Genomic DNA, 15,161 nt, shown 5'->3' with positions numbered 1-15,161 from the left:
CCTGGATGTTGTCAGCCTGGTTATCCCCATGGCAAAGGGACTCCATTTGGTGGCTCTTGACTTAATGATATTTCATTCAGGAGAAATTAAACCAAGTGACTAGAACTTGGCTGGGTCAGGCAGAACTGAGTGCCAGCAACACAGAGATGCTTGAAAGCTTAGCTCAGGCTTTTTTTCCCAGAGCTGCACATTTTCTCCCATCCCCCCTAGCTCTCTTGAAACAGCCAAACCAAGTAATTAAACCCCCTCCGCCTCCCCTCACCTCCCAGCACTTGGAAATAAAGATGCACTGGGAGGAGGTTACCCACAAAGCTAGGGGAAAAACCACAAGGAAAGCAGCTCAGGGCAAACCTGAGCGGGGCAAGACAGGGCGTGCACATGAGTAGGTTTACACAGAGAACAGCCCACGGACAACAGGCTGCAGCAGGGGATGACAGGTCTTCTCTCCCATCAGCTCAGACAGGTGAACCTGCACATGTTTCCATACAGGAGAGGGTGGTTTTGCATCTCCACAGGCACCAGGAACACTAAGAAGTGATGTTTTAGCCACAGTGACGAAGTACCATTTCAGGGCAGTATGATGGGTGGGGTGTGGAAGAGGGAGGAAGGCTACACAATGGCCCATCATCTTCCTCTTCTCCAGTACCTGGCTATAACACTTCCCATTCCTGTGGAGCCAGAGGAGGACTCCTACCAGTCTCTATCACACAGACCTTCCTCCCCAGACATCTCCCCTTTTTGCACAAATGACTCTTGTTTTTCTGGGAAGAAAAACACTCCTTAAGGCCAACTCCAAGCAGTCACAGATGGCTCCCAAAGGGTGATGGGGCACCCATGCCCATGACCCATTTTCATCCCATGTCTGTACTGCTGAAGCACCCCAGTACCTCCCTCCCAGCCACCTTTCTCAGAAGAGGCTCCACAGGCACTGAACTGAGGTGACACAGCTCATTTCTGAGGAGGCACAGCGGTACAAACCTCCTAGCCAAGAGGGCAAGGAATATTTTCCAAACTCCTTCCACCAAATGCCTATGTTCCACAGCTACCATCCCCTGGGACAAACCCTTCTGCAGCATTTTCTGCCCCAAACCACACAGTTCCTACACACACTCAGATGTGGAGGTGTTGGGGATCAATTACGAGGCATGCATGGGCAAGATGTCCAAGATTGCTTCATTTGGGAAGGAGATGAAAGGAGGTGTCACCCCCTAAAAATAATACCCTCGTTTTCATCAATCACCCCCTTGCAGCTTCTCCAGAGTGGCAGGGCTGTGTGGCACAACTGGGTGGTAATGGCAGCCAGGCTCCCTGGCACTGACAACAGCCTTCCTCCAGCCAAGAAACACACTCCAAAGAGGGCACGATGAGTCATTGCTTTACATGGGATAGCTCGAGGGACTGCACCACCTTTAACAGGAAAAGTCATTCACTCCTCCAGGGATGTGACCTGCTGGCTGGAAGGCAGCAGCCCATGGGCAAGAGAGGGACAAGGGGTGTGCTGCCTTCAGGAAATGTCAATGCAGGGCGTGGAAGAAGGTTCTGAGCTATTCTCTCTGGAAAGTGATGGATGGGAAGAGCAATGCAGAGGGGTGAGTACATGTCCTGCTCTCATTCCAGCCAGACAGGGAACAGCCAGGCCTGCCAGAAGGAGAAGTGGTTGTGGTGAATGTCTGGAGGTGGAAACACACAGCCTCAGGAAACTGAAGTGGGACCAAAAATCCAAGCACACCTTCCTCCACTTGTGCCCAAGATCCCTGATATCTGTGCACAGTCATCTGCAGGCAGCACCCCTGTAAATGGGGCTTGTGGGACTGGAGTGCCCCTGGCATGCTGCACTGGGGGATGGAGAGGCAGCAGAGCTGCATCACCTCTCTGTCTCATACTGGGGCACTTATGCCAACCACACAGTGCAAATTACTCACAGAGCAGGACTCTCACGCAGAAATCTGAGGGCTGACAGGCATAGGGACAGCCCAGAAGCCCCAGGCACATTAGATGCACTCACGTGGTTTCCAGCCTGTGAGAAGCAGATGGATGCTCCCTGCTTCCTCAGTCTGGGGTTGCAGTGACCCTTGCTCACGACTGTCACCTACCCACAACTATTTCCACGCTCAGTGACTCACGCCAGATGCAATAAAACCGCAGACAGCAGACACGGGGCAGTGGCCAGCAGCATAAGGTGCCACTGGCACCAAGTGCCACCAGACTTCAGGTTTCTCCATCTGGATCCAGCTCCAGGCAGACACATTGACTTTCATCAGAAAATGCCTCAGCCCAGCCTCTCAAGTGTTGAGGTAACCTTTGTGGGGCAGGCAATGCCGCTGTGCCAAGAACAGCACAGACACCTCCTGAGCGGGTGGTGTGACAGGCAGCAGCCCCACAGCTGACCTGACCCCCTTCCCAGCCACAGGCTCCTCGTGGCTGTTGCCCTTGCCACCAACTTTTCAGCACCTTCTCTTTTAGCTTGAACATGTCCCAGCCATGTTCCTTGCGAGCAGTCACACCTGAAGAGAGCCTTCTGACAGGTCACACATGGGGCTGCCACTGCCGTCACTACAGAAACGTGACAACTGGACCTTATTCCACATCACCACTGCCTCCTCCACTGAAAGGATCCAGAAACTGCCTCTCTGTCGTGCTCCGGCTGCCCACGGCAAGGCAGTGGCGGGGGTTCCATGGCTGGAACAGGTCCATGGCTTCAGGATGGCCGTGGCCCGGCCTGGCCCAAGCAGGGCCTGGCCGGGCCCACTGGGCCCTGCTCGGGCCCCGCAGCCACCTGTCCCAGCGCCGGAAACGAGAGAGAGCTTGGAGGGGGAGTTTGCTTATTCTTAAATGTGGATCACAGAGGTGATCACAACTTTAAGTGGCTTAGAGAATTGTCCATATCCAAACTGGCCAGCTGATAGGTTCTATCAGTTCCCAGAGGAACCTGTAAGCACCCCTTAGCAAGGACGTCCCTTCCGGGACTATGCTTGCTAACCTATGACATTCTCCAAGAGGCAACTTCTCCATTCCCACTCCCCAGGATCTGCCGTGCCTTTGGCACGGTTCATGGCTGGGAACAGGACTGGGTGAGACCAGCCCCTGCCGCATCACAGCCTGCGTGTCCCATTCAGTACCACGTGGGATGTGGGATAGGAGGGAGGGAGGCAACAGGCCAATGTTCAGAGCTATTTGGGTTTTTCTCCAAACCACTAAAAAAAGAGGGATCTCTGCTGAAAGTGCTCCAAAGAAACACAGCCAGCATTGCTGACAGTATAATCTCCACTGTCCATTTCTATTAATGCTCTTACAGGTTTAGCAGGAACTGGAAAGCTTGGAGCTGACTTTTCACCGTCCAAGGCGTGCAAGAACTCCCAGATGAGCCAAGCCAGTGTGACCCTGCATGCAGCCCCTACCATCGCCCTTTGGAGAGGCACTTCCCAGCAGGCTGCTGGAGCACTTGCCTGGCAAAAGAGACAATGGACTTGCGTGTGTTTTGCTCCTCGTGCCTGGCTGACAAACCCAGCCCACAGAACTTCATACTTGCAGTGCACACTCAGCACTCTGCAGCTAGCACAGGCTGAGGGACGATCCAGCACTGAGGGGTTTGCAGCCAGCGCTGCCTCTCTGCCTTCCATCTGCTGTACACAAAGCTCAGGCAGCAGCCGCAGAGGTGACTGCGAGGTTTGAGGGGGTGTCATCAGATGGATGTTTTTTTGAGCTGCTACAAAAAGAACATTAAACTCCTGATGTGACATGGGGTCAGAACATCCTGCACTAGTTTAGATTTCTACTTCGTGTCATACACATTGGGCAGGAAAATAATTTATCTTTCTAACTTTATTGTTTTGCCTTTCCATTTTTTTTTTTTTTTTTTTTTTTTTTTTTTTTTTTTTTTCCCCCCTAACAGGAGGCTGCTCAGCTTTTAACCACCTGGAAGAGACTTCTTAAATCTGAAATCCCTGGTCTGTCCAGGCTTCAGCCAGATGCCTACTTAGGGAGTGCTGGCTGTACCCAAGCCAGTGCAGGGACTGGCTGCCACCAGTGTTCCAGAAGTGACTGATTCAGAGATCTGGCTTCTGGACATGCTTTAAAACCACTTGTGCATTACTCTTGATGTTCGAGATCCTGGAAGGTTTACTTAGGAAGAAGTTATTGCCATTGCCATTAGAAGATATTAAAATTACATAAAGAACCTCCTTGTTTTCTATAAAGCTTCATGAAAGCTCTTTCCTCTTTTGGCTCCCGCTTTCTTGCACAGCTTCCTTTGCCTTTATGTTTCTAAAGATAATTTTTCTTCATTTCTCACTGATGACACCTCTTGGACCATCACAATGCTACCAGCCATAACCAGGCACAGGGGCTGGCACAGCTGGGCCTTGGCTGTGTGGCTCCCTCCTGCCTAGAGGTGGAGATGGCTCAGGTTCTGTTTTTCAAGGAAGGCGTTCTTACTCCCATTTATTCAAGTTGAGTCAAGGATCAGCCAGAGAAACTAATCAAGTGATGGAAAACGGTGACAGTGATAGGATTAGCTCACAATAAATCATGCAGAAAGAGAGAGAAGGAATCCAGCTGCTTCAAGGAGCCTGCCAAATGCCCCAGCATGGTCTGTGGGGATCATATTAGGAACAGAGCCAATGGCAGCTGGTCTGGACACTCTGCCCCATTCAGTGGTTCTTCCTAAACCTTCATGTCTCCTCAGCAGCAGGAGCCTCTGGTCACCTGGTACCAGCCTGAGGCAGATGCCAGGAAGGTTTAATAGAAAGACCACAGGCATTTGAGGTGGAGGGATGGATTTTGCTGGGGCAATGTCCCTAGGTCTCTGCTGTCACAATGACTGCAGTTAAGATCTTTATAGGAAACAGAAAATTAACAATATCCAGCAGGAACACGGTCTCTGTGAGCAAATAAAGTATTTGTGTTTAAGTACCATGCAATCTTCTGTTTTCAAATGGTTAATTCCTCCTATAAGCCAAGCTAGAAGCTTTCCAAGAGCAATTTCTCTTCCCCATTATGCCTGTCATTCTCCTGGCCCCAGTTGGCTGCCTGCATTTATAGTACAAGCCTGAACTGCCAGCATTTCCATTCCTTGTCAATAAACTCCTCCTTTGCAGCCTGCTGCCCGAAGGAACTGCAGAAGAAGGGCTTGCAGCAGCAGTGCCAAGGCAGGGATCCTTGCCTGGATGGACAGCGGCTGATATTCCCTGGGCAAGGCTGCACCAGAGATCCACCTCTCCCTAAAATCCCGCTCATGTGGTGTCCGTAGGCTCCCATCTCCGGGCAGGCTCAGGCAGCCCACAGCTGCTCACACAGCACCACAGAGCTGCCAAGCCAAGAGACCATCTGCACCAGCCTGCTGCCTCCTGCTCAGCTGCTGAGGCCACGGCAGGCCAGCGTGCAGGGGACCAGGCTGGGCTTGCTCAAAACCTGCCCGCACTCAGGTCTGGTTTGGGCAGATGCTGTTTGTGCCCTCTGCACACAGGCCACCTGCACAGGTACAACAAACAGGAGTCTCCCTCATGTCAGATGGCTCAGCTTGCCTGCTGAATATGTTTCAAGCCATCTTCTCAGCTCTGTGCATCTGGGATTGATGATAGCCTCAATCAGCTGATCTGAGAAAAAATGCACACTCAACAAACTCTTCCCAGGGCAGCAGGCAGCCATCCCTCCCCAGGCTTTGCTTCATGGCTCTCATCCCTCTGCTCCCAGCAGAGGCAGCCGAGGGGCTGTGCCCTGCCTTTCTATATGGCACAGGTCATTAGCTGGTGAGACTCTGTCACAAGATGCACCATAAGAGGCTTTACAAAGAGTTGAAGGGATGCACGAGCTCACAGAGGAGGAGAGTAGTGAATTACAGCCTGCTGGAGACTAGGGAGAACCATCTCTGAGAACCATCTCCAGCACACACGGTCCCACCACATGGCCCCTTGTGCCTACTTCTGCTGCATTTAGTAATGACCACTGCCTGAGGCCACCAAAGAGCCCTGTCTCCCCAGCCAGCATGTTCAGCAGAGGACACAAACACCTCCAGTGCCATAGCAGCTCTGAGGCACAACAGATGCAGCATCACTGGTAGCTGCTTGTCTGAGTGGCTGTTGGATTTAACCCTTCCTGAGAGTGGCTGTTGGCTCTGGGGACATCTCTCTCCTTTTCACAGGGAGTGAGCAAGTTCTGATGGGGACCTCAGGAAGAAGGGAACTGGAAGGCTTGTATCTACCCCACCCAGCAGCAGCAGCTATGGGCTACTGATGCAAAACTCCACCAGCATCAGGTCAGCCTTGTTTGGGTCTCACAGCGCCTGTGTCTGCTGATGCTATTAAGCTAAAGGGAAATCAATATCCCTGATACTGCCAGGAGTAAACTTGGAAGAGACCCAGCTGTGAATATGCTACCCCTGCACCCTTGCCAAAAGGAAGGGCCTGGCTCTGTAGATATGTGCAGGACTGAACTCGCTGCCTTCTCCTGTCATGGGGAAATCTGCCAGTGCAGAGACACTCCCATGGCAGGCAGAGCCACACGCTTGCAGGGCAACACAGTACAAATGGGGGTGGGGAACTGCTGAGGAGCTTCTGACCTCCAGTTAGTTTGTGCTGATTTCTCAGGTCCCTGCTTTGAAGAAAGCCCTCTGGAACAGGCAAGGCAGCCCCAGAGACACCACACTCAGCAGCTCCAAACAAACATCACCTTTGAACCTCATGTCGATATTACCCATCTTCCTGCGAGGTCAATGAGGCAACATCTGGCCAGAGAGCAGGCTTGGATTGGGTTCCACATCAGCAGTGAGGCTGCAAACTTGTAGGGAGAGAGAGCACTGCAAGGAATGGCTCAAACCTGCTGCTGCTCCCTCCCTGAAAGAGCTGGGAAAGCAGCCAGGAGATGGAGGGCTATAAATCAAGTGGCATTTACATGGAGAAGGAAAAGCTGTGAGCACATTGTGACTGGAGGCCAGGACTCACGGCCTCAGCATTCCTCCATATCACAGGTGAAAAGCTGATGGGAAGGGACCTACGGGCCCTGTGCACTGCTGTGAAGATCCAAAACATTCAATGGCACATCTCCTTGCACAAGCACCATGGGTAGAGACACCAGCACCTGCCCATCTGCCATGCCCAGGCCAGAGTCTTCCTCATCTGTGACTTGAGCCACTGTAGAGGCAGCAACACCTTCAGAGACACATTTTGGGGAGAAAACAGCTCAAGTCCAGTTGGATACTGCTCTGAGGGAGTCTGTGAAAATTAAGTCCAATTGTGAAAAAGCTGGGTCTCACCAGAATCAGGTGCTTCTTCAGCACAGCAGGTCTCAGCATCCATGCTCAGGGGTTTGTGTACACGGCCACGTAACAGATTCCCCCGAGCACAACACCAAACACAGACCTGGGGCACTGTGGTTTGCAGCATCTCACAGCTGCCAAAACAGCCCCACAGTGTGACACCACCCCGACAGGTCAGTGATGAGAGCCTGGTGACAGCGACCAGAGATGCAGCACTGCTGGGAGCACCTTTGCCACTCACTGCTCCAATGTATCAGGGATCACCGGAAAGGTGGAGAGAAAGCAGGACATGCCAACAGACATGGAGGCAACCAGGACTCAAAAGAGCCAGGCTGGGGCCGTCTACAGGGCTGGGGGTGGCTGGTGCTTGAAGAGACCCACTGTAGGTCAGGAAGCTCTCACAGGGAAGGACCTGAAGTGGCACGGGACAACATGTTCAACTGGGACAGAAAAATCAGCACTGAATCCACACACACTCACACCCTCAAAACCAGGCTCTCAACCATGTTCAACACCAAATGGTGATTGTCCGCTCAGCACAGAGCTGCCAGAGGATGTGGGTTATGTGGCCAGGCTTTCCTGCACTGCTAGACAGTGACGAGCCACCTCAGCTGAGGATGTAGCTGCCGAACCCTAGGGTGGTGGAGCCGCTGCAGTCCTAACCAGCAGAGAAACTCTGCTTTCTTCTTCCAGGAAAGACCAACTCCAAGCCCTTCCTAGCCAAATTCCCATCAGTCTGCCTGCCCATAAATTTACAACTATTTATTTAGTCAAAGCTCATCCAGATATTAAGAGCTCAGGGGCACTATGGGGAAAACAGGAGCAGGTAGAGCAGCCAGCCTCTTCCTCCAACAGGCTGCAGGAATTCCCCACTGGCTGTTCAAGGCTGGACACCTCCACACCCTGAAGCTAATTATGTTCAGTGCCACCCCAGCAAGCTAAAGGGAGCGGACTTGTGCAAGGATCTCTGAGGCAAGAATCACCACGTCTAGAAACAAAATTCAGGCAGATCTTTGCCTCTGAGGCTTTAAAAGGTGGGAAGTGGCAAGGGTTATAAGGCAGGGACCTTCAAAAAGTCTATAGACCCCAGACATCCCAATAAGGGCTGCTGCAAAGGGTCTGGGGAAAAGTGAAACTTGCTCAGTAGCATCCAGAAGAAACGCTGGAAGAGAGCTCAGCTTCCCTCCCACTTGCCCTCCCCCTGTCCACCAGAAGCCAGCATAAAGATGTCCCCACATCCACAGGTCCCGCCAGGCTGGCAGGTCAGAAGCACAGCACCAGGTCTAAGATGGAGCTCCGATGCCATGGCTGTGGCCCTGGGCCCATGTGGTGCCCTCTCACAGCCTTTCATCAGCTTTTCAGACTGAAAATCCGTATTTTAGGGAGCTGCCCAGGGCGAGTCACAGCAATGTGTGGGGCTGATGCAGAGACCAATGTGCCAGCAGCAGGGGAGTGTGTGTGCACAGGGCAGTGTGTGCGTGTTTGCTTTTTGCAATCGCTGTCCTGTCTGAGGGGCTCAGACTGAAAGCACACCTGGGGCACTACTGAGCTCTGACAGGTCCAGCCCAGCAAGAGGGGAGCAGAGATCTGTGGGTCGTGAAGTGCTGGGGTGACAGTTCAGGATGTCGGTCACTGCAGGTTCCTCTGGCTACTGGGTGTCCTGGGCTTGCTCAGCTCCATGCAGAGGGGAACTGGCGCTGGTGGCTGCTGGAACCACCCGTGCTGCCTCCTGCACAGTCGGGCTGGTGCTGCTGCAGGCCCATCTGCTGAGCAGCCAGCACACCAGGGCTCCTGACAGCATGAGCCTTGCAGTGGCAACGCTGATATCATTTGTGTCCAGGATCCAAGTCACACAGAGCCATTTCTCACACTGTGTCCTCTGGCTCCCCTTCCCTTCCCTGTCCCCATGCACACTGGGTGTCTCTCAGAGCATCACGCTCTCCTTCCAACACAACGAATGAAGCATCATCTCTGCTCCCCAGCTCATTGAACTGTAAGAGAAACCAAACAAGCCCTATGGCCCAGTGCTATTTCCTACACTGAGTGATCTCCTGTGAAGGACATGCAGGAAGAGTTTATCCAAGCACTGGCCACCCAGCTCCCGGGGATACAGAGAAACTCTTTCTTCCCACCTTTGCCCGTGTAGGGCTTTAACTTAGACTGAAATTTGGCTTCCCAGTGGAAGCCACAGGCAACTGGGAAATGGAGAACAGACAAAGAAGAGACATTTGGGGGTTGAACCCTATTTATCAGAGCTCTAGAACTGACTTGAATGGGTAATTTATTAGAATGACATGGGGTACAAACCTGCAACAGCAAAAACTGGCATAGCTGGAATAAACCACAACAGCCAGCCATGAAGCAAGGATCCCATATCTGGAAACGAGCATCAGGGATGGGGGACAACCTCATAGGGCAGCAGCATATATAGGGGTCATTTAGCAATACCTCCCACCATCCAGCCCTGATGGGAGGATTTTACTGCCAAGGCGGGGGGTTGTATTTGAAGAAGGGAAAAATTAAAAGATCTGTGTGAATCAGTGGGGAAATTGCAGAGAGCTTGTGGTTGAATACAGACCTGTCCCATAGCTGCAGATCCAGACAGGAGACAGAGACAGGGTGTCCCAGTTTACAGCACTGCAAGCTCTGCAGGCACAGGTGCAAGTATGGCAGAGAGCAGACTGGTCTGAACTGGGCAGCAGAGCCTGGGAATGTGGCGTTCAACTCCCCATTGAGACCAGTCGTTCTCCTCCATCCATGAAGAATTTTACTGGGGGAAAAAAATACCTCCAGCTCCTAGGGCAGGTCCATTTGTCCCTGTTTTCACTCTCAGTGCAAGCTGTACTGTGCAGGCAGGACCAAGGCACAACAGTGTTAAACCCGGGCCTTTCAGGCCACCAGAGCTACTCAGTGAGATGTTTCCCCCTGCTCAGACTGGTAGTAGTCCTTAACTGCCTTTGAACAAGGCAAGTTTTGGGCTTTTGCCCAGCTACGCCTCAAAGCCTCAAAGTGAAACATCCCTCCTAAGCCCCTCAGAAGTATTTGGGGAGGTAAACTCTTCTTTGGGTACTCAGCTCCAAGGGGGAGTACTGGGAGTTAAGTACCTGATGCCTTTGTAGTTTCTTGGCTTCTGATAATGAATCCTGGGACAGACAGCTGTGTTTGCACTGGAATTAAGATGGAGGGTTTGTCATGCTCTCCATTCAGATGCTTGCAGGAAGCAAGGACCAAGAAGGAAAACCAAGCCCATAACAAATCCCAACACCCCTAGGAGAGCCCTGGCCACTGCATGAGCACTCATCTCCCAGCCTCGGACCTCACTGACCTGAACCAACACAGGCAAAAGTCCTACTGGTGATGTTTTTGTGGAGTACTTTTTGCAGGATACTGTAGTTTTGTGAGTGGGTGCAGGTGCATCGTGCTGCCAGACAGAAACAGCCAGGCTGAGATGCCAGAGGAATGCGAGGCCAGGAGATGCTGGATCCAGTTGGCAGAGCCACTGGGATACGAATTTCTCCTGTGGGGACAGAGTTAACTCCGGGTGTGCTAAGCCCACTCCTTTCCCCTCCAAAATCTCTTGCACGTATCAGAGATTCTCAGGAAACTATAAAGCCAAGAAGGACAAGAGAAAGCATTCCTCATGAAAAGCCTGGCCCTCGGGAGCAGATGGGCTTCATTACTGTCCTGCTCTCAGCACCAGACTGGGTGGATTTTTCTACCCTGACAGGTCATGGATGGAGCATTTCATGTCTTTTCCAAACACAGCAAATCTGAGGCCTTCCAGCCTGTGTTTGCCAACATCTTGGCTGACAAATGGTTTCTGTACTTCGAGTACTGGCTCCTCAAAAGGAAGGGGCTGCATCCTGGGCATCATGACTGTGACTGGGAAAATGAGCTGGGCAAAACTGCCCCATGACCAAAACAAAGAAAAGAAAACCAACACCATCTGAGGGTGTCTTAGACTTTTCATCCCAGCCTGTACTTGCAGCCTTAGCCAGGGTAAGAGCAGCATCGCCCTCCTTATCTGGAAGGCTGAGGACATGTGTCAGCCAGCTGCAGGCACGACCCAGGCTCAGAGCATTCGCTGGCTGCGCACGTCCCAAGGCAGTGGCTGAATTTCAGCCTCCAAATACCTTTAAACAATGGGGAGGAACTGAGGCCTAAAAGAAGCTCTTTCCTGTTCTGGGAAAAAAAAAAAATCCCTGGTTTAGAAAGGTCTGCTAATATTTAAGTGTGTATTTATCTCCATTCACTCCAGGTCTAGGTGTACTTGTAGGTTCAGGGACTAGGGCTCTGTGGGTCAAATCACTGATCAACTCTATAATCTCTATAATAATTTGTACTCCCCTGAAGGGACCAATCTTCAGGCACAGAGATGGAGCTGACTGAGATCAATAAATCTGGAACAATGAGAAGCAAGAGTTTCTCCAAGACCTGCTGGTGCTGAGGGGTGTTGGGCTGGGCAACTGAAACCACCTGAGAATTGGCAGAGAGTGGTGGCAGTGGTGTCTTCCATATCCACCTTGGCACATCAGAGGGCTAAGAAACACACAAAAATGGTGAGGCAGTTTCCTACCTGTGGTATCTGCTACATGTGTTGGTGTGGCTTGTGGCATTGCTGCTCATCCTCCTGCAACACCCCAACCCTTCTCTCTCAGGCTGGTGAAGGGGTACCTCCACTCCAGGAGTGGTTGGAGAAGGCTTTCCTCAGTGCCCCGAGGAGATCCAGCTAGTTGATACAGGAGAAGATCAGGATGGAGAGAGGGCTCTTGCTGCTTTCTAACTTGGAAAGCTTTCTGAAACAGTATCACAACCTTGGCACTTCTGGTATCTCTCCTTGTGAGAGTCAGACCAAAGGCTGAGTATGTCTCACCTGCAAAGCCCCGTGAGGTCCAACAGCTTGTGCTGACAGCAGGTTGTAAAACAACACGGGGAGTGCAGAACCCAGCGTTGAGCAAGTGCTGCTAAAAAGACCTAAGAAACAACAGCTGGATGCTGCAGACGGACAGAGCCAGAGCAGAAATACAGGAGCACTTTGAGATTGAGAGCTTTTCCTTCTTTCTTATTGGAGAAAATCTGCCAGCTTTCTGGATGTCAGTGCAATTTGCCTACTCACGGTTGCCCCAAAGACATACCATTGGGGTGGCCCCAGAGCAGTGGCCTGCAGAAACCTCAGACCAGATGAACACAGGGCCTTAGGACCTGCCACTCACCTCCCTCGACCTCCTTCACATGTTCCCCCTTCCCTCTATCCCACATCTGTACTAGCAGAGTCATCCTGCCTCCCCCACTCTTGCTAAAATCGGTGTGGTCCCCCTGAGAACAGCAGTGACCAAAGCTCTGATGTAGACAAGGAATGGCAGCCTCCAGTATCTCCTGCTGTGCCAGCCTAGATGTGCTGCCAGCAGAGTGAGATGAAACACCGGCCTGAGAGCCCCGCTGCGTATTCTCACCTCTATGCAGAAAATGTACAGCGTGCACAAGTCAGCACAGCTAACGGCGTGCTATTCCTGCAGGGAACAGCAGAGGAACATCTACTCAGAAGACGGATGACGATCATGCCGAGGCCACACAGGATCTCCTGGATGGCTGTAGGGTGGCACCAGTAAAGCCAAGGCCTCCTGATGGCCCTCATCACTCCCTGAGCCCAGCTGAGATGGCATGAGGTTTCCTGGGAGGTGAGCGCACCTGCCCATGGCGCAGGAGGTGTTGAAAGGTGACTGCTCCAGGTAAACCCCTGAACTATTCACTGTGGCAGGGTGTGGAAGGTCCAGTGGCCAGTGTGCTCAGCACCACTTCAACACCTTCCTGCTACGCAGACATCCTGCCCTTGGCCACGTATCTGCGAGCCTGGAGCGGGACAGCTGATGGCCAACAGGACAGACAGGACACCACCCACTTGAAGCGAGCAGAGGACAGTCCATGGCACAGCTGCACCCCAGGGCCAGGGCAGAGCTGGGACTACAGCCCCCGTGTCTGCTCACTGGTACAGCCAGCAGGAAGGAAAGGCAACAGAAAACAACCAGGGCCACGAAGTCAGGGCACTCAAGCCCATCTCCGTGTGGAGCACCGAGACCTGTCCCACCCCTCTGGCAAACACACCAAGCCCATTCCTGCCTCCAGGAGGTACAACAGGGAATTCTGCCACTGACTTCAGTACAAACAAATTCAGCCCACCACCAAAATAACCAACTCAGTGGCATTTAGGAGCAGAGTTATTTCAGCCCAGGCTGGTGTGTGGGTGTTCCTGAGGCAGAACAAGAAAGCCTTATTCCAGCACAGCCATGGAGCTCAGTGCAAACCACTCTGGCATACAACTGTCCGGATGGAGTTACAAGTGGGCAATGCAAACAGAGCAGTTAAATCCTGCTCCCCGAGCTCAGTGAGCCCTTAGCACTCTCAAGCTTAAAGGTTTCTGGTTATATTATCTTTCTTCCCATGTTCTATTCCTTGTCCTGGTCACAGGAAGGTTTGGTCTCTATGTGCCATTAGCAAGGATTAATTCAGCGTGTTCCATGGACTGTGGGTGGCCCAGGGAAGGCAACCTGCTCAATCCTGCTAACGACAGAGAAAGGATCTGATTGCTCCTGAGGGAAACTCCTAGCATTGCTGCTTTTTTTTCCTCGCATTTTTCTTCATTATTGTATAAAAACCAAATGACACCAGACAAGTAGAACTCCAAATAACCCCCAGGCAGCCATCACTTTAAAGATGACATTTTCGTTTGCAAATTGTTTACCTGTTATTGTAACTTGTAACTTCTAAAATTCAAGTAATTGGCCTCAGTTTGTTTTCCTTTGGGATAAAAAATGAAGCAATCTTTAGTTTGCTTCTTTTCTGTATATGGTAATGACCTTTCCTCTGCTTTTTTCTCACTGACGTGAAGAGGAAAGGAAAAACTGTAAACTGCAAAAATAATAAGGGAAAGAAATGGCACAAAAATGAAGGCTGGACCCAGGGAGAGAACTGTGTGGCTAGAAAATAAGCCGATGTTAGAGAACATGAATATTGCTTGAACTCACCTCTTTTTTGAACCCAAAGGGGCAAATCTGCAGAGGGCATCCACCACCCTCACAAATGGGTTCCCACTGAGTGACAAACATTACTTGGTTGCAGTAGTTGGAGATCCCTACCTCAGACCTGTCACCACCTATGGGAACTTTCAGAAGCCACACTTGGCCCACGTGAAAGAACAGATTCGCAGGGCGTTGCATTTCCCAAAGCCTCAGCTTCTCAAGGTAGCATTCCAGACCCAAATTCCCTCCCACATCTCGTGAGACACCACCACCATTACCATCACCCTGGTTTGCTCCAACCTCACGGGAACTCTGTGTGAAACCGTGTTGAGATCAGGTAAGGAATTAAAGTCAACCAAGCACAGAAAGTTCTGCTGACTCAGACCAGCAGAATCTCATTTTTGAAAACCAGAGCCCTGAAAAGAGACACGTTTTCCAGTCAGATGCTAGAAAGCATATCCAGTGTGAAACACAATCATCTCTTCATTAGCACCCCTGGAGATTAAAGCTGATTCAACACCGCACTTTTTACTGAGCAGCCCCAATACTAAAATAGGATGCATAAATCATTTCCTTAAAAACAGAAAAAGTTACCAAGGAATACAATACTGATTATGGTCTTCTGGGATTTCTGAATTCATCTGACAAACTTCGCATGCTCATCTAGAAATAACAAATGCTCACTGAAACCCAACTCTTTTCAATCTTACTCAGCCAACAAGTTATGCCTTTTTTATTTTTAGGAAAAAAACACATTAAAGTGATGGAGCAGCCCCTATAAAAGGAAATCACATTTCATTTAGTCCATACTGATAAAATTCCATTAGCGTTTCAGTCAAGTCAGTCTTCTGAATTTTAAGATGTAGCTCTAAAGGCCCCATTGATGGATTGCT

General features: G+C 51.2%; 1 protein-coding gene across 2 annotated transcripts in view; it reads right to left on the bottom strand.

Moving 5' to 3' along the window:
- Window positions 1–15,161, bottom strand: part of CHST13 (carbohydrate sulfotransferase 13) — a 71,953-nt gene that overhangs the window by 14,364 nt on the left and 42,428 nt on the right. The window lies entirely within an intron of this gene.

This window comes from Corvus cornix, chromosome 12 (genome assembly GCF_000738735.6).
Source record: "Corvus cornix cornix isolate S_Up_H32 chromosome 12, ASM73873v5, whole genome shotgun sequence".
NCBI lineage: Eukaryota > Metazoa > Chordata > Aves > Passeriformes > Corvidae > Corvus > Corvus cornix.
Note: the sequence above shows the minus strand (reverse complement) of the source record. Positions and strands in the feature narration are given on the sequence as shown.